Source organism: Schistocerca nitens, chromosome 4 (assembly GCF_023898315.1).
Source record: "Schistocerca nitens isolate TAMUIC-IGC-003100 chromosome 4, iqSchNite1.1, whole genome shotgun sequence".
Lineage (NCBI taxonomy): Eukaryota > Metazoa > Arthropoda > Insecta > Orthoptera > Acrididae > Schistocerca > Schistocerca nitens.
The window spans coordinates 223237611-223265380 of NC_064617.1; the positions used below are offsets into that span (position 1 = coordinate 223237611).

General features: G+C 41.6%; 1 protein-coding gene across 1 annotated transcript in view; it reads right to left on the bottom strand.

Moving 5' to 3' along the window:
- LOC126253195 (myosin-11-like) overlaps nt 1-27770 on the bottom strand; it is a 194733-nt gene that overhangs the window by 29333 nt on the left and 137630 nt on the right. The window lies entirely within an intron of this gene.

Genomic DNA, 27770 nt, shown 5'->3' on the forward strand with positions numbered 1-27770 from the left:
GGAAAAAAAAATTTCCCGAATCTAAGCCGCACCTGAAATTTGAGACTCGAAATTCAAGGGGAGAGAAAAGTTTAAGGCCGCACCTCCAAATCGAAACAAAGTTCGTCCATTGTAATATGAGACACAATTTAGGTCAAATGAAAGACGATACAGCTACAGTAGTTTGATTCGAGTCATAAGCTTAGCAGTTAAGCTTTACCAGGTAGCCATTGCTATGCGTCAGGCGCTCCGTCCGTATTTATACGGGTACCCTTCCTTTTTCACGTGCTTCGTCTGGTTTGAATCGATTGCTTATTTTGCTTTGGTCTGATAAGTGCCGTTTTCTTTGTTATAGGTGTTTACGTCACTCTAAGCTGAAAATGCATTACTGTACTGTGCAATGCATTGTTTGTCGCATTTTGATAGTGCGTGTTTACGGCCTGTCGCCGCTCGCGGCATGACTTGCTTTTGTGCGCGCTACCGCCGCTTAAAAAAAAAAAAAAAAAAGAGGAATCGTCTCATTAGTGAAACAATGGCAAGAGACTGCTATTTGTTGTTACTTACACTGCTGCTTTCTTTGATAATGATCAACAAGAACCAAATGCGTATGATAGAACATGCGTATGATAGAACATGTTCTGAACGAGAGTTTTGCGAAAATTTTCCTCCGTTTGAAAATCTTTGCGGCCGCTTCTTTAGTACATCAAATTCTGCACAGAAATTAGTCATCTTACATTTAAAATCTAGTCAGTTGCCGTGCTTCATTTCTGACTGTATCACTATTAGGCATACGAATAATACGAATATAAACATGACACGATACGTATATTCTTCCGCGTTTGCTGTTGTCTCACTCTGGTTTCGTAGTTTATTACGCAGACAGGATTTAAATGAGATAGCAGCAAACACGAAAGAATACATGGCAAAATGTTTATATTCGTATTATTCTTATGGTGAAGAGAATACTGCATGTGATTCACATTTCATCAGGTTCCTATTAGCAACCATCTCTTCTCACAGGTGGGAAAAAACTCGGAACGTAGAGTTGGCCATATTGACAAACATCCCTAACAGTCTTGCCAGTCGGATTTTCGTAGTACATTGAAATTCTGCTACATTTGAAGATGAACAATACGGAATTTGTATTTACTTCGTTGGATAATGTATGAAAATGCAGTGGTCGAAACGCGGGGCGGAGAAAAAAAAAAGTTCGTCTTCTACCTTTTTTTTTTTTAATTTATTTACTGATGCAGAGGTTTTGGCGCCAGTATTTATTTTTGTGCCCACATTGTGTAGCACTACATATATTCGATGGCAGAAGTTAGTTGTGGCGGCAACTATCAACATTTTTCAGAACTTCCGCTTGCTTTGCACTCGATTCTAAGCCGCAGGTGGTTTTTTGGATTACAAAAACCGGAAAAAAAGTGCGGCTTAGATTCGAGTAAATACGGTATGTTCTAGAATGAAGCGGCTAATTCTACTATAGATGAGCCTCTCTAAGCGTTTATAAGTACAGCTCAAAAGGGAAATTCGTCAGAAGCTTTGCGGATGGTCAGCTGGTTCACCTGGATTTAAAATTGACACTATGTTTATTCTCTTTAGCTCATTCGGCAGTGATCCACTAATTTGGATGTAGGAGAAGAAGCGGATCATCCATTTTTTTCCACCATTACCCTGTTTATCAGAAATTCTGGGTGTATATTATCCTAACCAGGCATTTTCCCATGGTTAGTTTGTTTCAAGGCCTCATCCAATTCAGCCAATGTAAATGGTGAAGAGAAATTGGATTCATTTGGGCACTGTGCTTTTAGAGAGGTGAGTTCTTGTTTTATTTTAGAAGTATGTTTTTTGTCAGGGGATGATCTAGATGTTTCAACTACATGATTAGAGATTTGGTTACTTGAAATACCAGGTTTCTGCCTGGGTTTGTTGGAGGCTCCACCAAGTCTACTCAAAAGGCTCTATGCGTTTCTACTTGAATGTCTGAAGCTTACATTTTCTACCATCTCACACCATTGTACTCTTCTACCAGCGTCAAGACTTTAGAGGAGGTTGTCTGCAATATCACTGTCGCCAGTTTTGCTATACTGTTCATAAAGTTGTTCACAATGTTCATTCCTGCCTGGTATATATTCCTTTCTGTACCCACGAGGGATAAACTTCTTAGCAGCAGTAAGAACAGCCCTGATGAATCAAGGGTAGTTTTTAGGTTCTGGTGGAATAAAACAGATATATTTACCTAGGTGGTCAGCAAAACTCTGGCAATCAGCCCTGCGGAAATTCCATCCGGGTCGTGGTACAGGTCTCGCTATTGGGACAAAGAGCCCCATATCAAGGATTACTGGCCTGCGCTGGCTGTGTGGGAAATTAGGTATGACCTCTCTCGATATAGGCACTGGGTGCCCTCTCCAGTCCTGGGGGACAAAGCGGAGATCTGGGTTGTAATCTCTTTGCCAAGCGACCGATCTGAAAGTTCCCAAATCGTTGGCATTGTACACCAGGTATAGGTTTTCATTTTCAGCCCAGTCGTTGAGTGCAATACCACACTGATTGTCACGTGTGTAGTTCCAGTGACCATGGTGACTACTGAAATCTCCAGCATAAATCGATGTATGGACCATAATTGGCAGAACATCCAGTGGCCATGGCACATTTGGTGGTTTGTAAATATTATTTATAATGGTCTCCTCCACTTGCACACAAACATAATGGATCTCATTTTCTGTATTTGTTTAAATGAGATGAGCATGCGCGATATTGCTCCTTACATAGGTGGCAACACCATACACTCTGTGATATGTAGCGCCCATAAGATCGTAGCCATGGATCCTACCTCTTCTACACAGGTCTTCCACAGTTGGAGCACGTGTTTCCTGGATTAGAACTACGTCATTATCATTATCTACAATGAGTTTAGATAGGTGCTCACTTTTAGTTCGGCTAATACCCTCTATATTTAAAATTGCATACTCGGATTGAAGATCCAAGTCTTTTAATCAGTTGGTCCTGAAAAGGTCCATTTTTTAAAGCTTTTTGATTTAGATTTGTCTGCATGTGTGTAGCCAGGAAATCCAATATCTGGTCTGGGGGCATATTCATTCTAGCTCATTTAGTGTTACCTGAGGTGCATGTGTAGTATTCCACTATGGACTCCAGCTTGTTTACACTGTATTGGCTCTAATTTCTCGAATTTTCTGCTCATGATCAATATGTGAAATGTATGTGGGGGGAAGTAATATGTTGCCAGACTTCTCCTGAAAAATGCTGTCCTGAAATTTCAATAGCAAATCTCTCCTTGATGCACAACACCTCTCTTGTAAGGCAATCTACAATAAATTACTGCTGGAAGGGGTGCAAGTTCTTTCGCATAATCTTTATGGAAACTTATAAGTATTTCATCTGGTCCTGATGCCTTTCCACTACTAAGTGATTGTAGCTGCTTTTCAATTCTGTGATCGGTCATCTCAATATCTGCCATTTCGACATTCGTACGACAATGAAAGGAGGGCCAGTGTTATGATGATCTATGGTGAAACAACTTTGGAAGACTGAGTTCAGTATTTCGGCCTTCTCTCTGTTATATTCCATTTTGGTGCCAGAGTGCTTCTTGAGAGAATGAATAGATGATTTTGATCCACTTACTGATTTTACATATGGCCAAAATCTCTTAGGGTTTTTACTTAAGTCGGTTGACAACGTCTTACTTTCAAAATCAGAAAACTCTTCTCTCATTGCTCTCCTTACACTCATTTTTGCTTCATTCAGCTTTTGTTTGTCAATTAGGTTTTTATTTCTCTTGAATCTGAGATGAAATGCTCTTTGTTTACATAGAGCTTTTCTAACACTGCTATTAAACCATGGTGGATCTCTCCCATCTCTTAAAACTTTATTCGGAACATACTTGTCTAGGGCATATTGAACAATGCCTTTGAATTTTTTCCATTTGTTCTCCATATCTTCGTCCTCATCACTGTATATTTGATGCTGACTGCTGAGATATTCTGAAATTTGTATCCTATCACCCTTGCTGAGCAAATATATCTTCCTACCTTTCTTAACATTCCTTGTAGGACCCGTCGTCATAGATGCTGTCACAGCCCTATAATCACTGATACCCTTCTCTACATAAACTGATTTGATAAGTTCAGGTCTGTTCGTTGCCAGGAGGTCTAAGACGTACACCCTCACAAGTTGGTTTCCTAACCATCTGCTCAAGATAATTTTCAGACAAGACATCTAGAACAATGACACACGAATCCCTATCTCTGGCACCAGTTTTGATGGCATAACACTCCCAATCTATACCTGGCAAGTTGAAGTCACCCCCTTTGATACTCAATTTCACCCAGATTAATTCACATTCGGAATCTGTGATAACCTTGCTAATTATTGTCATCAGTCTTCTGACTGGTTTCATGCAGTCTGCCGCGAATTCCTCTCCTGTGGTAACCTCTTCATCTCAGAGTAGCACTTGCAACCTATGTCGTCAATTATTTGCTGGTTGTATTTCAAACTCTGTCTTCCTTTACAGTTTTTGCCCTCTACAGCTCCATCTAGCACTGTGGAAGCCATTCTCTCATGCCTTAACAGATGTCCTATCATTCTGTCTCTTTTCCTTATCAGTGTTTCCCACATATTCCTTTCCTCTCTGATTTTGTGTAGAACTTCCTCATTCCTTATCTTATCAGTCCACGTAATTTTCAACATTCGTCTGGAGCACCACATCTCAAATGCTTAGATTATCTCCTGTTCTGGTTTTCCCACAGTCCATGTTTCACTACCATTCAATGCTGTACTCCAGACGTACATTCTCAGAAATTTCTTCCTCAAATTAAGGCTGATATTTGATATTAATAGACTTCTCTTGGCCACAAATCCCCTTTTTGCCATTGCAAGTCTGCTTTTGATGTCCTTCTTACTCCATCCATCATTGGTTATTTTACTGCCTAAGTAGCAGAATTCCTTAACTTCATCTACTTTGTGATCATAAATCCCAATGTTAAGTTTCTCGCTATTCTCATTTCTACTACTTCTCATTACCTTTGTATTTCTTCAATTTACTCTTAATCCATACTGTGTACTCATCAGACTGTTCATTCCATTCAGCAAATCATGTAATTCATCTTCACTTTCACTCAGGATAGCAATATCATCAGCGAATCACATAATTGATATCCTTTCACCTTGAATTTTAATTCTGCTCCTGAACTTTTCTTTTATTTCCATTACTGCCTCATTGATGTACAGATTAAACAGTGGAGGAGAAAGGCTACAGCCTTCTCTTACACCCTTTTTAATATGAGCACTTCGTTCTTGATCGTCCACTCTTATTATTCCCTCTTGGTTGTTGTACATATTGTATATGAACCGTCTCTCCCTATAACTTACCCCTGCTTTTTACAGAATTTCGAACATCTTCTGTCATTTTACATTGTTGAACGCTTTTTCCAGGTCAATAAATCCTATAAACGTGTCTTGATATTTCTTTAATCTTGCTTCCATTACTAACCGCAACGTCGGAATTGCCTCTCTCGTGCCTTTACTTTTCCTAAAGCCAAACTGATCGTCATCTAGTGCATCCTCAATTTTCTTTTCCATTCTTCTGTATATTATTCTTGTAAGCAACTTGGATGCATGATCTGATTGTGTGATAATTCTTGCACTTGTCAACTCTTGCCGTCTTTGGAAATGTGTGGATGATGCTTTTCCGAAAGTCAGATGGTATGTTGCCAGACTCGTACATTCTACACACCAATGTGAATAGTAGTTTTGTTGCCACTTCCTCCAATGATTTTAGATATTCTGATGGAATGTTATCTATCCCTTCTGCCTTATTTGACCTTATATGCTACAAAGCTCTTTAAAATTCTGATTCCAATACTTGATACGCTATCTCTTCTAAATCAACTCCTGTTTCTTCTTCTATCACATCAGACAAATCTTCCCCCTCACAGAGGCTTTCAATGTATTCTTTTCACCTCTCCACTCTCTCCTCTGCATTTAACAGTGGAATTCCCATTGCACTCTTAATGTTACCACCCTTGCTTTTAATGTCACTGAAGGTTGTTTTGACTTTTCTGTATGCTGAGTTTGTTCTTCCGACAATCTTTTCTTTTTTGATGTTTTCACAATTTTCCTGCAGCCATTTCATCTTAGCTTCCCCACACTTCTTATTTATTTCATTCCTCAGTGACTTGTATTTCTGTACTCCTGAGTTTCCTGGAACATTTTTGTACTTCCTCCTTTCATCAATAAACTGAAGTATTTCTTCTGTTACCCATGGTTTCTTCGCAGTTACCTTCTTTGTACCTATGTTTTCCTTCCCAACTTCTGTGATGGCTCTTTTTAGAGATGTCCATTCCTCTTCAACTGTACTGCCTACTGAGCTATTCCTTATTGCTGTATCTATAGCCTTAGAGAACTTCAAACGTATCTCGTCATTCCTTAGTACTTCCGTATCCCACTTCTTTGCGTATTGATTCTTCCTGACCACTGTCTCAAACTTCAGCCTACTCTTCATCACTGCTATATTGTGATCCAAATCTATATCTGCTCCTGGGTATGCCTTACTATCCAGTAACTGATTTTGGAATCTCTGTCTGACCATGATGTAATCTAACTGAAATATTCCTGTATCACGCAGCCTTTTCCAAGTATACCTCCTTCTCTTGTGATTCTTGAACAGGGTATTCACTATTACTAGCTGAAACTTGTTACAGAACTCAATTAGTCTTTCTCCTCTCCCATTCCTTGACTCAAGCCTATATTCTCCTGGAACCTTTTCTTCTACTTCTTCCCCTACAACTGCATTCCACTCCCCCATGACTATTAGATTTTCATCTCCCTTGACATACTGTATTACCCTTTCAATATCCTCATACATTTTCTCAATCTCATCATCTTCAGCTTGTGTCATTGGCATGTATACTTGAACTATCATTGACGGTGTTGGTTTGCTGTTGATCCTGATAAGAACGCGCCTATCACTGACCTGTTTACAGAAACACACTCTCTGCCCTACCTTCCTATTCATAAAGAATCCTACTCCTGTTATACCATTTTCTGCTGCTGTTGATATTACCCTATACTCATCTGACCAGAAATCCTTGTCTTCTTTCCACTTCACTTCACTGACCCCTACTATATCTAGATTGAGCCTTTGCATTACCCTTTTCAGATTTTCTAGTTTCGCTACCACGTTCAAACTTCTGACATACCACGCCCCGACTCGTAGAACATTATCCTTCAGTTGACTATTCAATCTTTTTCTCATGGTAACCTTCCCCTTGGCAGTCCCCTCCCAGAGATCCAAATGGGGGACTATTCTAGAATCTTTTGCCAATGGAGAGATCATCATGACATTTCTTCGGTTACAGGCCACAAGTCCTGTGGATACATGTTACGTGTCTTTAATATAGTCGTTTCCATTGCATTCTGCATCCTTATGCTGTTGATCATTGCTGATTTTTTCGCCTTTAGGGACAGTTTCCCACCCCTAGGACAAGAGAGTGCCCTGAACCTCTGTCAGCTACTCCGCCCTCTTTGACAAGGCCATTGGTAGAATGAGAGTGACTTCTCATGCTGGAAGTCTTCGGCCGCCAATGCTAATTATTAATCAAAATTTAAGCAGCGGCAGGATTTGAACCTGGGACCGAGGACATTTTGATTATGAATAAAAGACGCTACCTCTAGATCATGGGTGCTAGATTTTGTTGAATTTTTTACTGCAATAAAAACGCAGCCACCACTGGCAACTAACCTACCCTTAAGATAAACATTCCAATCTGAACTTAGGATTTCATTGCTATTGACATCTGGTTTCAACCAGCTTTCTGTTCCCAATACTATTTGTGCATTATAACCTTCAGTAAGTGATACTACTTCTGGGACCTTTCCTTCGATGCGCCTGCAGCTTACTAAAATGATATTAATTTTTTCTACCTCTGATCTGCGAGGACCAAGATTCTCTGAGGTCACTGTGGCTGATTCAACGTGCAAATTGACTTTGATCCTAAAGGAGGGGTTCTCTAACCATAAAAAGCCCCATGTGCATGCCACATGTACTCCGCTACCCTAGAAGCTGCTTCCTGCATGTACTGTACACCTGTTCTATTAAGGGGACCCTTACAATTCTGCACCCGACAGCAGAGGTCGAGAAATTCATATCCGATACCATCACAGTGCCATCTGAGCCTCTGGTTTATACCTTCCACTCTGCTCCAAACCAGAGAACCGCAATCAACTCTGGGTATGGTGCTACAAATAGACAGCTTGGCCTGTAACCCATGTGCATTGCTATTTGTCTTCACCAGCTCAGCCATCTGCTGAAAGGAGCCGAGGATGGCTACAAAACTGAAGCAGCAGGCATCATTCATGCCGACATGTGCCACTACATGCAGCCGGTTGCACCCAGTGCGCTTGACAGCCATCGGCAAGGCCTCTTCCACATCATGGATGAGATCTCCTGCCTTGCCTGCAATCTCACTGAGGGGCTCCATCACATGCCTAACATTGGAGCTCCCAATGACAAGCATACCCACGCTCTGTAATTGTCCATACTGGACAGGAAAATCAACTGCTGGCCCAACAGGAGAGGCATCCCATGCTGGCTCCGAGTTATCATCAACATTGGGTAGCACCTCATACCTGCTGCTAAGGTGTAGGGAGCCAGCTGCACAGCCTGCTCCCTCTTTTGCCTTCTGCCCAGTGACATGAGAACCCACCACTGTCTGCCACCCACTCTGGAGTGAGGACAGAGTGGTTGTGTATCAGAAGCCCCAGCGACGTCCAGGTCATCAGGGGATTCCAGTGGCAACAAAGGTGTCGTAGGTTTTGTCACTGGCACTCTGACATCACTGCAACTTTGAGCATTAGCTAGAAGCTTTTTGACAGTAACCAATGCAGATTCCAGCTGCTTATGCACAGCAGCCAACTCTCCTTCTGTCTGCTCACAACAAGCACAGTTCCTAGCCATATTGTGTTATGTATAAAATAGATATAAGGTCTAAAATGGCGCTACTGAGTTTGAAAATATACTAAAGGAGAATAAAGTAACACTAAAAGTTGCTGTGCAGATTTCTCACTGTACTCTGAGACCACAAGCTATTAAACAGAAACAAATTTCTTTACTAAAGTTGATCTATTTACAGATACCTGGTATTAGAAATCCTGTTTACCGAAAAGTTACTGCACGAGATAAATATTCAAACTGAACTGTTCTCATCTAAACTGTATGCTGCCTACTAGCACAAAATTAAAACTTTGTGGCATGACAGAGTTTCTGGCGCCAGGAAAATTTACACTAGGAAGCTGCCCTACAGAAGGGTAATCACTTACGCAAAAACAAAGCTATGATTAATTTTCTAACCACTAGTCTACACAGTAAAATACACATGTACAGTTCACTTCTTTGCAGGAGCATGTGAAAAAAAATAAACAAAGACTAAATTAATTTACAGTTAAGCAGACAAGTGCTGCTGCTGCTGCTCTGCTGCACGTCCTCTCGTCTCAGTGGTTGCCACTACACAGTTTTCAAAATAAACAAAACATGAAGACTATCACGAATAAGTTCAAATTTCTTATGGGAACACTGCCAGGCGATGCCTTCGACAGCCACTGATATTTCAGCAGACGCAGGCCCCATCATTTGCAAGGCACAAATGGAACAAGAATGTGCTGAGCAAGAAAATTAAAACATTGGTATGCAGAACATACACAGAAAGATAAAAAAAACACACGCACACACACACACACACACACACACACACACACACACACACACACACAAAGAGAGTGAGTGACTGTGTGTGTGTGTGTGTGTGTGTGTGTGTGTGTGAGGGAGAGGGGGGGGGAGAGGGAGGGAGGGAGGGAGGGAGGGAGGGAGGGAGGGAGGGAGGGAGGGAGGGAGAGAGAGACATTAACACCACTACACCACACACAACCAAAGATGAGCAACATAAGAAGTTGTCAACAGTAAATATTAAATCAAACAATGGAAAATTCAGGATGGAATTAACAATATTATGAGAAGGAAGTGGCTACTCGCCATATAGTGGAGATGCTAAGTCACAAAGAGGCACAACAAAAAGATTTTCGCAGTTAAAGCTTTCGACCAATGGCCTTTTTCAACAATAGATGCACACACACACACACACACACACACGCACACACACACACACACACACACACACACACACACACATTCATGCAAACGCAACTGAGTGTGTGTGTGTGTGTGTGTGTGTGTGTGTGTATGCATCTATTTTTGACAAAGGCCATTGGCCGAAAGCTTTAAGTGTGAAAATCTTTCTGTAGTGCATATCTGTGAATCAACGTCTGTGCTATATGGTGAGTAGCAACTTTCCTTTTCTTATATTGCAACAGTAAATATTAATAACTAATGGAAGAGGAAGCATTAACTCTTTCCCTCTATTGTTTGACCAGAGAGAGAGAGAGAGAGAGAGAGAGAGAGAGAGAGAGAGAGAGCAGGATTCCAAGAAGAATTTAACCAAAAACATCCACATCTATTTATAACAAATAATGGTAACTAGATTCATAATGTTGTATTTCCTCTCTTTTTATACAAACACTAGCTAATTTAATTTTGACTGCTTCCTTAATAACATTATTCCAATAATTCCTCAGACCTTCAAGGTCATCGTTCAGTATTGGGTATTCTGCTGGATATCAGTGCCATTCTGGCACAATACTTTGACAACATGAGTCATTATTTTTATCAGGTACTACCTGAAACTGATCGTCGTGTGGAACAGACCCAGTATTTGTACCTATACTCTTTGCCCTCCATCATCAGTTCCCTCTTCAGTCTGGAGCACCTGCTTGTGGACTTATGTTCTGTTTTTGGTTTGCTGCGGTTCCAGGTGTTCTCTCTGTGGTCCATTCCCACTAGAAAGATTCTTAGGCATTACCTCTTTGGTGTGGTGCACAAGGCCAAGCACTTGTGTCTCATTTTCAGTCACATTCCCCCATCTGCATGCTCACATTTCATTCTCAATCTGGTGCAATTCTGGATGTTTTCTTTGTGGTCCTCTCCCACTAGTAGCACCCTGCGACTTTCCACCTTCAGTACAGTGCACCTGGTGCTCTATATCGGAGGTTCATTTCCCATATCCACACCCTCAGTTCTTCTTTTTGTGGCATTCTGCAGCTGCCCCTGTTGTATTTTCAGTGACTCCAGTGCAGGAATGAAGGCTCTAATGAGTTGGTACCCAGTGTCTCAATTCATGAGGTTTTCCATCACCTTCATCTCTGTAGACTCTCATATAACACCATCTCAGTATCTGGGAGTCTATACCGGAATCCTCATTTCATCACAGTTCATGGAATGATTGAGCTCCAGACAGTGCTTGGCAATGGCTGATTTAGTTGCTGTCTTAGTCGTGTGTGCCTCTAATGTTCTGAACACTGTCCTAGTTGTTTGGCCAATGTATGGAATGCCACACTGGCAAAATATACAGGGTGTTTATAAATGAATATCAGGGTTTTAATGCTTTATAATATCCATTACATTAAACTTACAGTTATAAATGATATGTCAAATTAAAGACCAACTCAAACAGTTTTGTTTGTATATCTGTGCACAATGGGAAGAGTATGGAATGACAAAGAGTGACTGAAAAACATGTTGAACGAGTACGAATCTTTCACACTTAGCCTCAGGAAATATCCTCGCAGAAAGTTTATGGACCTCTCTTTTTCAGTGAATCAACTGTAACTAATGTTTCTTATCTTGATGTCCTACAGCTATGGCCAATGCTTCAATGGGAAGAAGCTGAACAACACATCTTTATTTGGGAGCAAGATGGTGCGCCACCTCACTTCCATAACTCAGTACGCGACTGGTTAAATGACATTGTATCCGAACAGTGGATTGGGCGCAAGGGGCCAGTTGACACAGCATTTAATGCTTGACCTCCACGTTCACACACAATCTGACTCAATCCTGTGTATGTGCCTCTGATACTAGTTGATCTATCTAGCTTTAGAGACAGTGTTATTGCAACAGTTACTCATGACACACTGATCAAGGTTTCGGAACAACTCGCCTATCGACTCGATGTGTGATCGGTGTTCACACTGAATAATTATAAGAAAAACTGTTTGAGTTGCTCTTTCATTTGACATATTATTTATAACTGTAAGTTTAATATAATAAATATTATAAACTGTTAAAACCCCGATATTCATTTATAAACACCCTGTAATATAATTTCATGGTTTTTGTAGTCCCAGGTCATCTTTCACATTTTTCAGTAGCGCTTTTGTTTTGGTACATGGACATAAAACACAATTGATGTTGTGCTTCCTAAGAATCCTGGTGATTTTGGCAGAAAAACAATCAGGCATAGGGCAGGTATGTCACAGTCTTTTCTCATCTTGTTTTACTTCTAGATCATGTGGTGGAAAGGCTGGTTGAAGTGCCTTCTGAGAATATGTTTGGTCATGTATCTACTCTTGCAGAACACTGATTGTAGATTTTCCATTTCTACTGCCAAACTATCTGGGTCTGACAAGATGTGTGCCCTGTGGACAAGTGTACCTTGTTGGACCAATGCCCTCCATGGTCCTCGTGGTCTGATCAACCTATGACATTCCACAACTGCAAGGAAACTGTCTTACTCAAACCAAGATCATCCTAAACAGGACCTAATCTAAGATGATGATCAAAAAGCACATTTCACATCATATTTCCACAGAATGTGACCATTCCTGTTGGAAATGCTTCCTGCACTTTCCTGTCACCTTGTCATCAATCCAACAATTCACGGTGGTTGATACAAAAGGTGCATCTGATCAATCATTCATGATTCTGATGAAATGTGACTTGAAAACAGGCTAAATAAACTGACAAACTTTCAGAATTGGAGATGATGTGACCCCCTCTGAACAGAGGTATGAGGTACCCCTTCATGCTGAGCTGCATGGTGACGACTATTAGCCTCTAAATACAAATTGGTGTGAGTTGGCTACCTATAAATGGCATGTCCCAACACATCATCATTTCTCCTGACCAAGACATCAAGGAAGGCACGACAGCCATCCTTTTACACCTCCATTGTGAAGCAAAGTTGATGAATAGAATTAAGTTGTACTAAAAACCTGTTTAAATCCTCACTTCCATAAGGCCAAACAACAAAAGTATTGTCTATATGTGTGAAAAAAACACAGGTTTCAATTCTGCCAACTCCAAGGCACATTCCTTGAACTCCTCCATAAACAAATGGGCAATACTAGGTCAAAGGGGGTCCCCATTACAGTTCCATCTGTATGTTCACTGTAGTGGTCATTGAATGGAAAATAAGCAGAAATCAAAGATCAACAAATGTCATAAAAGATATGCTAATTCAACATGAAACCCAGCCTCAATTAACCATAATGAACCATACAGAGGAAGGCCAGTGAAGAGAGAGAGACCACATCACAATTCACTACAAAATCAGTCTTACAAATGCAGTACCTCTAATGGATTTAAGAAATCTGCCAATTCTTAATGTGATAAACAAACCAACCTACTAGTGCACTCAACAGAGTAGCAAGGTGTTTTGCTCTAAAGTATGTTGGAGTACCAAGAATTAAGACCTTGACAGGCTCCTGCGACAAGGAACTTTTCTTCTGGAGACTGTTAGTCTTTCTCTCAATACTTTTTGTCAGGACAGCATTGATCTTGCAATACACTGAATCAGGTAGGAAATGCTTTTGAATATATCCTTGCTTGTCCAGCACAGTAATGTCTGTGGATGACAATATCATGATCCACTCAGCAAATGTAAAGCAGGGGCTGTTATATCATTCTTGGCAGACATACTCTAGTCAACACATATAACATGCTTCCCTCCTGACCTCCTTGGCAACATCAGTAGGTAATTTCAAAACAGTCTGTTTGACAGAACTTATAAAATTAACAACCGGTAAACTCTTGGGTATCAATGCAAAATTTAAAATATTCCCTAGCACTGATGAAGGTACATCATGAAAGGCTCAACCCATAAGATTGATCACACAGTTGGTCTAGGTGTAGTACTAGACTCCAAACCATGGAGATGTTCAAACTTCGGTGGATGCGGCACAATTACAGAATTAAATTCCTAGTCAGAATGCAACCAAGAAACACTGTCTAGCCAATCCCAAGAAAATGCCAAAATTTTCAAACCAATCATTAAACGAAAATGAAATAACTCTTTCACAAAAAACTTCAATAATCAGAGAGAATAATGGATGCTTTCAAACAAGAGATAAACCAGTGTGTTGCTTGATGTGATTAGAGGCAGGAGAATTAATATGATGCCCAACTTAAGCAAACATTGGAACAATATTTTGATCTCAACAAGTTTGATGCTGCATACTGCAATCTCACTGTACTAGTGTGTAGTTTACTAAGCAAACACCAGTAGTGACACATTTCCTACTCACAGAGGTAAACAATGTGAAGCTTGAGTTTCTCCCAGCATAAAAATTGTCCAAATAGCTTATGAGAGTGCAGTTGGGTGATATCTTGGACAACCACTGATATTTCAACAAGCACACACCCTGTTGTTTTTAGGGTACAAATGCAACAAGAAAGTCTAGTGCAAGAAAATTTAAAGTCTTGCTACGCAGGGGGTGCACACACACACACACACACACACACACACACACACACACACACACACACACACACACACACACACACACACACACACACACAAATAAGGAATGCCAGAAGTTATACATAGTGAATATTAATAACCAATGGATGAGGTAGTATCAACTCTTCTCTTCTGTTGTTTCACCAGAGCAGGATTCCATGTAAAATTTAAGCAAAAACCTCCATCCGTATTTATAATATCACTTGCTAATTTAATTTCAACTGCCTCCTTAATAACACTATCCCAATAGCTGGAAGAGCATCCCATCGTCTATATTTTCTTGTATTCCATAGTATGACTGGTTGCAAGACTGTTGTGCAATTGCAGATTTGTTTGGTTGTTGCAAGTGGGTGTATCAATAATTTTAATATGCAGGTCCTCCACAGTCCTAATGGTCTCACCAATATACAGCATGCCACAACTGCATGGGATACAATAGAAACCCACCACATGCAAACCAAGATCACCCTTTACAGATATTAAAAGGACCATAATCTCAGAAAGTGGTCGAAAAGCACATTTCACATCACATTTCTATGGAGTATGGCCAATATTGTTGGAAATGCTCCCTGCACAATGCAAAAAGCCCACGGAGTTTGGTGCCACCTCATTATTAGCAACATTCTCCCTATTCAGGGTTATTAGATAGTTAACCACATGTTTGGTCTGTCTTTCATTGTAACTATTCTAATAAAAGTTGAATTCAAGTTGGGCTACTCAGCTGACAAACTTTCAGTGTCTGAGATAATGTGAATCCTGTGACTAAGGTACAAAGTACTCCTTCACACTTAACTGAATGGTGAAAACTACCAAACTATAAATACAAAATAGTGTGAGTTGGCTTCCCATAAAGGCATGTCCCAACTTTCCATTTACTTTCCTACTTACCAGATATGTAGATGATGCTTTTGTTGTTTGACCTCATGAAAGTGTGACTTTAATTGGCTTTTTAATACATCTGAATTATATCACCCAATTACTCGCTTCATGTCATGGTGGAGATTTAAGAGGATGGAAGAGTGACTTTAATTGGCTTTTAAGTACATCTGAATTGTATCCACCCTATTACTTGCCTCACGGTGGAGGTTTAGAAGGATGGCAGCCTTCTCTCTCTCGATGTGTTGGTCAGAAGAATGGGTGACGCTATGTTGGGGGATGCTATTTATAGGAAACCAACTAACACTGATTTGTGTTTACAGTTTTAAATAGGTACCTCATACTTCAGTTCACAGGGCACATGACATCTCAGACCCTGAAAGTTTGTCGGTTGAGTTAACCCACCTCAAAGTCATCTCTCATCAGAATGGTTATAGTGAATGACAAATCATATGTGCATTTCGCTTTCAACCAACTGTGAACTGAGCGAATAATGATGATAATGAGGTGGCACCACCAAAGTCTATGGCCTTTTTCCATTATGCAGGAAGGATTTCCAACAGTATTGGTCATATTCTGTGAAAATATGTTGTGAAATGTGTTTTGGGATTAGGACCCTTTTAGGAGCCATAAAAGATGACCACTGTTTGCATTAGTGGTACGTCATACACCGGTCAGAAATTCAGGACTGTTGGAGGACCACACCATTGGCATAAGCAGCACACCCGTTTACAAAACCCAAGCAAATCTGCTATTTCAGAACATTGCCTCAGCACTGGTCAACCTATGGAATGTAACAACACAGAGAATCTGGGATACACTTCCAGCTATTGGGATAGTGTTATACATGATGCACTTGCAATTACATTCATGAGATTCCTGATAGAGATGGAGGTTCTTTTGCTTTAATTTTGCATGGAATCCTTCTCCCCCCCCCCCCCCCCCCCCTCTCTCTCTCTCTCTCTCTCTCTCTCTCTCTCTCTCTCTCTCTCTCTCTGGTCAATGAACAGAGAGAAATAGTTAAATCACCTCATCTGGTAGTTATTAATATTAATCACTGATAACTTCAGACTTTGGTCATCTTTGATTGAGTGGTGGTGCTAGCGTTTACAGAGTGTAAGTGTGTTTGTGTCTCTTTTATCTTTTCATGTGTGCTCTGCATACTGGGGTTTTAAATATCCTTGCAGATGCCGGCAGTTCTCAAGTTCCACATTCCTTACTTCTACAAAGAGGAAATGCATTGTTGTTTCCGGGGGCTGTACAGATTCTGAAGTAGTAGAGTGAGAGTGCAATGTACATTATCATTCTTGTTTGGTATTGAGAACATAATGTTGTTCAAACATGCCAAAGAAGTCATCATGTTAATTAATCATATTGTCACCTGCTGCATAAAGCAAGCCAGTGGTTTATCTCTTGTTTGTGATAGGAACCATTATACTCACTGATTGCTGAAGTTTGTTTTCAAGGGATTACTTCTTCCTCATTTAATGATTGGTTCAAAAATTTTGGGATTTTCTTAGAGTGGGTGGACAGTGATCCTTGGTCACAAACTGATTGGGAATTTCATTATGCAGCTGCCCAGCATTCAGCAAAGTTTGAATGTTTCCTTGGCCCAGAGTTTAATACTACAACTCTGCACTCTGTGATCAACAGAGAAGGCTTTTGATGACACAGATTTATCCATGTTATGGAAAGCTTTACATTTTGCACCAAAGCCCAGTTGTTTACCACATGTTGACTTTATAAGTTCTGTTGAACAGGCTGATTTTCAACTGCCTCCTGATGCTGTCAAGTAGGTTCGGAGAGAAGCATGCTGTGTCAACTAGGCAGATTCACGCAATAGTGATATTACAGCAGCTGAGAGGGCTACTTTACATTCACTCAGAGTGGATACTGTTATTATCATAACCAGACAAGGGCAATACAATAGTTGTACTGTACAAGCAAGAATATATTCAAAAGTGTTTACTATCTGATGTAGTGTTTATTGCAAGATCAATTCTGACCTGATAAAAAAGTGTTGAGAGAAAGCATAAAAACCTCCTGAACAAAAGTTTCTTGTCATAGGAGACTATCTAGAGTCTTAATTCTTACTGTTCTGTCCCTGGCAGATAATATAGCCTTCCAAAGATCCACAAGGAAGGGGCTCCTCTTGGGTCTATTGCCTGTAACACTGGTGCTCCAACATATGGCATAGCAAAACACCATGCTGCTTTGCTGAGTCACTAATTAATCAGTGTATGCATCACCTTAGGATCTCAGTGGATTTCTTACATTGATTAGAAGGTTTGTATTCATATGGCTTTCATATATTAGTAAAAGCAGGTGTGGTCTCTCTTTTGTCTGATTCGTTTTTGTTAACTGAGGCTAGGTTTGGTGGTGAATTAGTGTACCTGTAATCACATCTGTTACTCTATTGACTTCCACTTATTTTTTATTCAACAAACAGCACTGTGAACAGACAGATGGAATTGTAATGGGGAGCCTGTTGTATCTACTATTGGCAATTTGTTTATGGAAGAGTTCAAGGAATGTGCCTTGGAGTTGACAGTATTGAAACCTGTGTGTTTTTTTGCAAATATTTACAAAATATTTTTGTTGTTTGGTCTTATGGAAGTGAGAATTTAAATGGCTTTTTAATATGCCTTTATTCTATTCACATAAATACTTTCTAGACACTGGAGGTGGAAAAGAACGACTGCCTCCCCCTCCTTGACATGTGAGTCAGGTGAAATGTTGATGATACATCGGGACATGGCATTTATAGGAAGCCCATTTACACTGATTTGTATTTACAGGTTGATAGTTGTCACCAACTGGCCCAGTGTGAAGGGGAACCTTGTATCTTGGTTCACAGGGGCCACATCATCTCTGAACCTGGGAGTTCGTCAATTGAGTTAGCTCATCCTGAAGCCACCTTTCATTAGAATGGTTATAGTGAATGACAGATCAAATGCACATTTCACTAGCGACCAACTGTGAATTTTGCAAGTGATGATAATAATGAGATGCAACCAAAGTCTATGGCGATTTCACTGTACATAGGAATGGATTGGTCATACTCTGCAGGAACATGATGTGAAAGGCACTTTTCAATCACTATATAAGATTAGGGCCCTTTTAGAATCCATAAAGGATAATCTTCATTTGCATAAGGCAGGTATGTGTCATATTCCTTGCAACTGTGGAACATCATAAATTGGTCAGAATATCAGGACTGTGGGGGGCCTGTGTATTAATATGAATGTCACACCACCTACAGCATCCAAGCAAATCTTCTATTGCAGAACACTGCCTTGGCACTGGTGAACCTAAGGAATACAACAACAAGGAGATTCTGGCTAGCATTTCCAGCTATTGGTGTAGTATTACTAAGAAGGTGGTTGGAATTAAATTAGCTAGTGACCATATACGAGGGCTGTTCAATAAAGAATGATCATAACTTTTTCTTTGACAACATACCTTTATTCATCCTCACAATTTCAATGGTCCTTCTCAAAGTAGTCTGCCATGAATGTGATGCACTTGTACCAGCATTTCTGCCCATCTTCAAATTCATGCTGGAAACCAATTTTTGAGAGATCCTTCAAAATTGCCTCCGCATCCTTCACCAGTGCTTTTGATGATTGATAATGCCTCCCATGATGGCGTTTCTTCATGTTAGGGAATAGAAAAAAGTCACATGGGGCTAAAGCCGGACTGTAGGGAGGGTGAGGGATGCACTTCACACAGATTTTTGCAAGATATTCAGCAACAACATTGGCTATATGTGGCCACATATTATCATGGTGCGGTAACCAGCCAGCTTCACGGAAATGGACTTGCAAGTTTACAGAACATCCCTGTAGTATTCTCCAGTTACTGATGTGTGTGCAGGTACAACATGCTGATAAACCATTCCATGAATATCAAAGAATGAGATGACCATAGCTTTCCCGGCAGAAGAAATCACTTTTGCTTTTTTGAGAGTTGGTGACGAAGGAGATTTCCACACTTAGCTTTGCTGTTTGCTCTCTGGCTCAAAATGATGCAGCCAAGTTTCATCAGCACTGATTACATTTGAAAGAAACACCTGATCTTCCTCTAACATCAACTTTAACTGCATGAAGATCTGCATGCAAATGTCCTTTTGTTTGGGAATCAACGGTTTTGCAACCCATAGTGCACAAACATGCATCATGGGTAATTTTTCTGTCGCCAACATGTGGGTGGCACCCAATGAAATGTTCAATATTTCTGAAAGTGATCTTAAGGTAATTCGTCAACCCTCTCTGACAATGACAGCAGCAGTGTTGATATTTTTTTCTGTAAGAGCAGTACCAGGAGCACTGGGTCCATATTTCTTTGAAATTGATTGCCTCCCCTATTTAAACATTTTAAACCACCTTCAAGCTGCACTGTAGGGAAGAACAGACTCCCCATAGGCCTCCTGTAACATTGAATACACCTCAGCTGTAGATTTGTTGAGATGAATTTCAAAGCCGCATATTGTTCCTCGTGTGTTACCACCATTGCAGTGGTAGGTGATACTGAACATGTCTGACCTTGCCTGCCTCTCACAGGCGGGTACCAGGAATCCCAAAAATGAAACAACTACGGCATGTTTGTTGCACATTAAGCTAACAGAATATCATAAGATTAAATTTTAGTGTTGTTGTTGTTGTGGTCTTCAGTCCAGAGACTGGTTTGATGCAGCTCTCCATGCCACTCTATCCTGTGCAAGCTTCTTCATTTCCCAGTGCCTACTGCAGCCTACATCCTTCTGAATCTGCTTAGTGTATTCATCTCTTGGTCTCCCTCTACGATTTTTACCCACCAAGCTGCACTCCAGTACTAAATTGGTGATCTCTTGATGCCTCAGAACATGTCCTACCAGCCTCTCACAGGCGGGTACCAGGAATCCCAAAAATGAAACAACTACGGCATGTTTGTTGCACATTAAGCTAACAGAATATCATAAGATTAAATTTTAGTGTTGTTGTTGTTGTGGTCTTCAGTCCAGAGACTGGTTTGATGCAGCTCTCCATGCCACTCTATCCTGTGCAAGCTTCTTCATTTCCCAGTGCCTACTGCAGCCTACATCCTTCTGAATCTGCTTAGTGTATTCATCTCTTGGTCTCCCTCTACGATTTTTACCCACCAAGCTGCACTCCAGTACTAAATTGGTGATCTCTTGATGCCTCAGAACATGTCCTACCAACCGATCCCTTCTTCTAGTCAAGTTGTGCCACAAACTTCTCTTCTCCCCAATCCTATTCAATACTTCCTAATTAGTTATGTGATCTACCCATCTAATCTTCAGCATTCTTCTGTAGCACCACATTTCAAAAGCTTCTATTCTCTTCTTGTCCAAACTATTTATCGTCCATGTTTCACTTCCATAGATGGCTACACTCCATACAAATACTTTCAGAAACGATATCCAGACACTTATATCTATACTCGATGTTAACAAATTTCTCTTCTTCAGAAATGGTTTCCTTGCCATTGTCAGTCTACATTTTATATCCTCTCTACTTTGACCATCATCAGTTACTTTGCTCCCCAAATAGGAAAACTCCTTTACTATTTTAAGTGTCTCATTTCCTAATCTAATTCCCTCAGCATCACCCGACTTAATTCGACAACATTCCATTATCCTCGTTTAGCTTTTGTTGATCTTCATCTTACACCCTTCTTTCAAGACACTGTCCATTCCGCTCAACTGCTCTTCCAAGCCCTTTGCTGCCTCTGACAGAATTACAATGTCATCGCCGAACCTCAAAGTTTTTATTTCTTCTCCATGGATTTTAATAACTACTCCGAACTTTTCTTTTGTTTCCTTTACTGCTTGCTCAATATACAGATTGAATAACATCGGGGAGAGGCTACAGCCCTGTCTCACTCCTTTCCCAACCACTGCTTCCCTTTAATGCCCCTCTACTCTTATAACTGCCATCTGGTTTCTGTACAAATTGTAAATAGCCTTTCGCTCCCTGTATTTTACCCCTGCCACCTTCAGAATTTGAAAGAGAGTATTCCAGTCAACATTGTCAAAAGCTTTCTGTAAGTCTACAAATGCTAGAAACGTAGGTTTGCCTTTTCTTAATCTTTCTTCTAAGATAAGTCGTAAGGTTAGTATTTCCTCACGTGTTCCAACATTTCTACGGAATCCAAACTGATCTTCCCCGAGGTCTGCTTCTACCAGTTTTTCCATTCGTCTGTAAAGAATTCACGTTAGTATTTTGCAGCTGTGACTTATTAAACTGATAGTTCGGTAATTTTCACATGTGTCAACACCTGTTTTCTTTGGGATTGGAATTATTATATTCTTCTTGAAGTCTGAGGGTATTTCACCTGTCTCGTACATCTTGCTCACCAGATTGTAGAGTTTTGTCAGCACTGGCTCTCCCAAGGCCGTCAGTAGTTCTAATGGAATGTTGTCTACTCCCGGGGCCTAGTTCCGACTCAGGTCTTTCAGTGCTCTGTCAAACTCTTCACGCAGTATTGTATCTCCCATTTCATCTTCATCTACATCCTCTTCCATTTCCATAATATTGTGGTCAAGTACATTGCCCTTGTATAGACCCTCTATATACTCCTTCCACCTTTCTGCTGTCCTCTCTTTGCTTAGAACTGGGTTTCCATCTGAGCTCTCGATATTCATACAAGTGGTTCTCTTTTCTCCAAAGATCTCTTTAATTTTCCTGTAGGCAGTATCTATCTTACTCCTAGTGAGATAAGCCTCCACATCCTTACATTTGTCCTCTAGCCATGCCTGCTTAGCCATTTTGCACTTCCTGTCGATCTCATTTTTGAGACATTTGTATTCCTTTTTGCCTGCTTCATTTACTGGATTTTTATATTTTCTCCTTTCATCAATTAAATTCAATATTTCTTCTGTTACCCAAGGATTTCTACTAGCCCTCGTCTTTTTACCTACTTGATCCTCTGCTGCCTTCACTACTTCATCCCTCAGAGCTACCCATTCGTCTTCTACTGTATTGTAGCGAAATGCAGGAAGATCTGCAGCGGATAGGCACTTGGTGCAGGGAGTGGCAACTGTCCCTTAACATAGACAAATGTAATGTATTGCGAATACATAGAAAGAAGGATCCTTTATTGTATGATTATATGATAGCGGAACAAACACTGGTAGCAGTTACTTCTGTAAAATATCTGGGAGTATCCGTGCGGAACGATTTGAAGTGGAATGATCATATAAAATTAATTGTTGGTAAGGCGGGTGCCAGGTTGAGATTCATTGGGAGAGTGCTTAGAAAATGTAGTCCATCAACAAAGGAGGTGGCTTACAAAACACTCGTTCGACCTATACTTGAGTATTGCTCATCAGTGTGGGATCCATACCAGATCGGGTTGACGGAGGAGATAGAGAAGATCCAAAGAAGAGCGGCGCGTTTCGTCACAGGGTTATTTGGTAACCGTGATAGCGTTACGGACATGTTTAGCAAACTCAAGTGGCAGACTCTGGAAGAGAGGCGCTCTGCATCGCGGTGTAGCTTGCTCGCCAGGTTTCGAGAGGGTGCGTTTCTGGATGAGGTATCGAGTATATTGCTTCCCCCTACTTATACCTCCCGAGGAGATCACGAATGTAAAATTAGAGGGATTAGAGCGCGCACGGAGGCTTTCAGACAGTCGTTCTTCCCGCGAACCATACGCGACTGGAACAGGAAAGGGAGGTAATGACAGTGGCATGTAAAGTGCCCTCCGCCACACACCGTTGGGTGGCTTGCGGAGTATGAATGTAGATGTAGATGTAGATTTCTTTCCCCCATTCCTGTCAATTGTTCCCTTATGCTCTCCCTGAAACTATGTACAACCTCTGGTTTAGTCAGTTTATCCAGGTCCCATCTCCTTAAATTCCCACCTTTTTGCAATTTCTTCAGTTTTAATCTACAGTTCATAACCAATAGATCGTGGTCAGAGTCCACATCTGCCCCTGGAAATGTCTTACAATTTAAAACCTGGTTCCTAAATCTCTGTCTTACCATTATATAATCTGATACCTTTTAGTATCTATTAAATTTTCGTCTCCCTTCACTACCTGAATAATTTCTTTTATCTCATCATACATTTCTTCAATTTCTTCGTCATCTGCAGAGCTAGTTGGCATATAAACTTGTACTACTGTAGTAGGCATGGGCTTCGTGTCTATCTTGGCCACTATAATACATTCACTATGTTGTTTGTAGTAGCTTACCCGCACTCCTATTTTTTTATTCATTATTAAACCTACTTTTTTTTCCCCTTTTTAAACGCAGTTGATTTATCCACTACTGGCTTGCTAGGCCTATCGCAGCTTCACCAGAGCCCCGTTAGCCGTCACGTTTCAGGGTTCCCATAGGGCCTTCCCAGCTACCGTAGCGGTCCTGGGGCACACGAAGTCCCCGCTGTACATCGCCCCTATAGGCAGTAACGGATTTAAAGGAAACCTACCAAGCAATGGAGAAGGATTACGAGATGGTTTACGACTGGGCACCTTAAACGTAAGGACTCTAACTGGGAAGTTAAAAGAAATTGTAGAAATGATGGAAAGGAGGAAGTTGGACATCTTGGGACTTGCTGAGACTAGGTGGAGAGGAGTTGGTGAAAAACCACTAAGTAAAGGATGTAAACTGTACTGGATAGGGAATGAGAGGGGAAGAAATGGAGTGGCAATAGTGGTCAGAGAGGGTCTGCAGGAGGAGGTGGAAGGTATCAATGATCGAATGATAAAAACCAGAGTACGAGTGAAAGGAAAAAGCATTGAAATCATCCAAGCATATGCCCCACAGGTGGGGTGTACAAAAAAGGAGAAGGAGGAATTTGAAGATGACATGCAAAAGCAGCTAAATGGAGGTAATCAGATTATAATAGGGGACCTCAAGGCACATGTTGGCACAGACAGGAAAGGATTCGCGGAGATAATGGGACCAGAGGGCTGGGGGAACCAAAATAGAGAAGGAAAATTGTTGCTGGAATTCTGCAAGAGGAATGGGCTGGCGATCGCAAATTCCTGGTACAAGAAGAGAAGTAGCCACAAAATAACCTGGTACAGTGGAGACTGCTCGCAAACTTCAGTAGTAGACTATGTACTAGTGGATAGGCAGATGATGAGCAGCCTCATAGATGTTAAGGTCATTCCATCTGAGGCCTTAGACAGTGACCATCGGCTGTTGGTAGCCACCCTGAGAGAGAAAAAAGATAGGAGGGCAACAGATATACAGGAGAAAAGGTTGAAGACATGGATGCTGAAAGAGGATGAACGGAGGACCCAGTACCAGACACTGATCAGGAAGAAGCTGCCAAAGGAAGATCAGAGAACAGTGGAAGAAGAATGGGGAGATTTTAAGAGAGCTCTAGTTGAGGCAGCTGAGACTGTGTGCGGAAGAACTAGCACAAAGAGGAGAAGTAAGGAAACCCCATGGTGGAACAACATATGTAAAGAGGCAGTACTTCGAAAGAACAAAGCCTTCAGAGAATGGTTCCAGACCCGAACAGAGGAAGCTAGGGTAAAATATAAGGAAAGCAAGAAAGCGGCACAGACCATAGTAAGAGCGGAGAAGAAGTGGATGGAAAAATGGACAAGAATGTTAGAAGAGGACAGTGAAGGGAACAAAGAAGTACTTTACACCATGGTAAAAAATAAGAGGAACGACAGAAGCGAGTGCCTGAGGATCATGGATAAAAATGGAAGAGTTGTGGAGGAAATGCATGAGCTCAAAAAGATTTGAAAGGAGTACTTTGAAGATCTGTTGAATGCCGCCAAGCAGGTAACCAACAGCGATGGAGAGCCTAAGGCAGCAGACGATTATAATAGTGGGGAATTTGATGATCTAACTTGGAATGAAGTGGAAGGAGCCATAAACAGGATGAAAGGGGGCAAGGCACCAGGTTGGGACGAAGTAACAGTGGATATGATACGAGCAGCAGGAGAAGTAGGAACCCAGTGGCTATACAGAGTGCTGAGGGTGGTGTGGAAGGAGAACAGAATTCCTGAGGATTGGAAGAAAGGAATTATAGTCCCGATCTTCAAGAAAGGGGATAAAAGGAGATGTGAGAACTACAGAGGAATCACCCTGCTATGCCACTGTGGAAAACTCTATGAAAAGATCCTAGAGAAGAGAATAAGAAGCAGTATTGAAAGTAGACTGCAAGAGGAGCAGTATGGTTTCAGACCGGGAAGATCAACAACGGACCTCATATTTGCGGTAAGGCAACTGCAGGAAAGGCACTATGAGTACGAGAAGGACTTAATCATGGCATTTTTAGATATTGAGAAGGAGTATGACAGTATCTGTAGGGACAAGCTCTGGGATGTGCTGAACGCAAAAGGGATAGATGAAGAGATAACACAAAAAGTCAGAAAAATGTATGAGGGAAGTGAGAGTTGTGTGAAAGTGGGGAGGGAACGTACTGCATGGTTCAAGCTGGAAAATGGGCTGCGACAGGGAAGTGCACTTTCGCCTTTATTGTTTATTATTGTTATGGATGAAATCCTACAGCAAGTATCAGATGCAATTGGAGATCATAAAATGAAAGCAGTGCTTTTTGCCGATGACCTGATGTTATGAGGAAATTGCGAGAAGGAGGTGCATGAGCAGTTAGATGTATGGGAGGCAACGGCAGCGCAATATGGAATGCATTTCTCTGCAAAGAAAAGTGAAATAATTGTCACAACAAGGAAGAAGAATAGGCCAAATGTGGATATAACTTGTGGAGGGGAAAAACTACAAGTGGTAGAGAACTTCAAGTACCTGGGAAGCATGATTGAAAGTAAGGGGGGAAACGCAATGGAAATAAATGAAAGGTGCAGAAAAGCAGGGCAGTTCTACAATGCATTAGGGGGCTTATTTGGAGCAAGGAGGTGCCACAGAAATCCAAAGGAATTATATACCGAACCTACTTTGTCCCCATATTGGCATACGTTGGTTGGTTGGTTTGGGGGGATCAAAGGGACCAGACTGCTACGGTCATCGGTCCCTTTTTCCAAAGACAAAGAACACCCACAGAGAATAAAAACGAGGAACAGAATAGAACACAGACGAAACAGAACAAGAGAAACTCAGACAAAGACAAGACAAAACGAACTAAAGACACACAGAGTGTGACGGTGGTTGGCCGACCATAGAAATAAAAAAGGAAAAGTCAACCACTGAGAAACACATTAAAAAAATCAGTTTAAAATCATAGGCCAAAGGCCAGAATCAACACAAAACAATAAAATAAAACAGAAACACTCAGATTAAATGATAAAATCCCCCTGCCCGAATAAAACGTAAAACTAAGTCAGCCATAGTGGAGTCGTCTGTTAAAAGGGCAGGGAGCGTATCAGGCAGCGCAAATGTCTGCCTGACCACAGCTAAAAGGGGGCAGGCCATCAAAATGTGGGCCACTGTCAAAGCAGCCCCACATCGACATAGAGGAGGGTCCTCCCGGCGCAGTAAATAACTGTGTGTCAGCCGGGAGTGGCCAATGCGGAGCCGGCAAAGAACTACTGAGTCCCTGCGAGTGGCTCGCAGGGATGACCGCCACACAGCCGTCGTCTCCTTGACATCACGGAGTTTATTGCGCGTTGTCAGTTCGCGCCATTCATCGTCCCATAGCGCCAAGATTTTGCGGCGGAAGACTGCCCGCAAATCAGTCTCTGGGAGGCCAACATCCAGAGATGGCTTACTGGTGGCCTCTTTCGCCAGGCGGTCAACATGTTCGTTACCCAGGATACCGACATGACCGGGGGTCCACACAAAGACCACAGAGCGGCCGCTACGGGCAAGAGTATGCAGAGACTCATGGATAGCCAGCACCAGACGAGAACGAGGAAAACACTGGTCGAGAGCTCGTAAACCGCTCAGGGAATCGCTACAGATAACGAAGGACTCACCTGAGCAGGAGCGGATATGCTCTAGGGCACAAAAGATGGCGACCAGCTCAGCAGTGTAAACGCTGCAGCCATCCGGCAAGGAACGTTGTTCGGAATGATCCCCTAGAGTTAGCGCATAACCGACTCGACCAGCAACCATCGAGCCGTCGGTGTAAACAATGCCAGAGCCCTGATACGTGGCCAAGATGGAATGAAAGCGGCGGCGGAAGGCCTCTGGAGGGACTGAGTCCTTCGGGCACTGTGCCAAGTCGAGCCGAATGCAAGGGCGACGAACACACCATGGGGGTGTATGCAAAGTAGCCCGGAAAGGAGGTGGAACAGTGAAAACCCGAAGCCCAGAGAGAAGCTCTTTGACGCGGACCGCTAATGTGCAACCAGACCGGGGCCGACGTTCTGGCAGACGGACG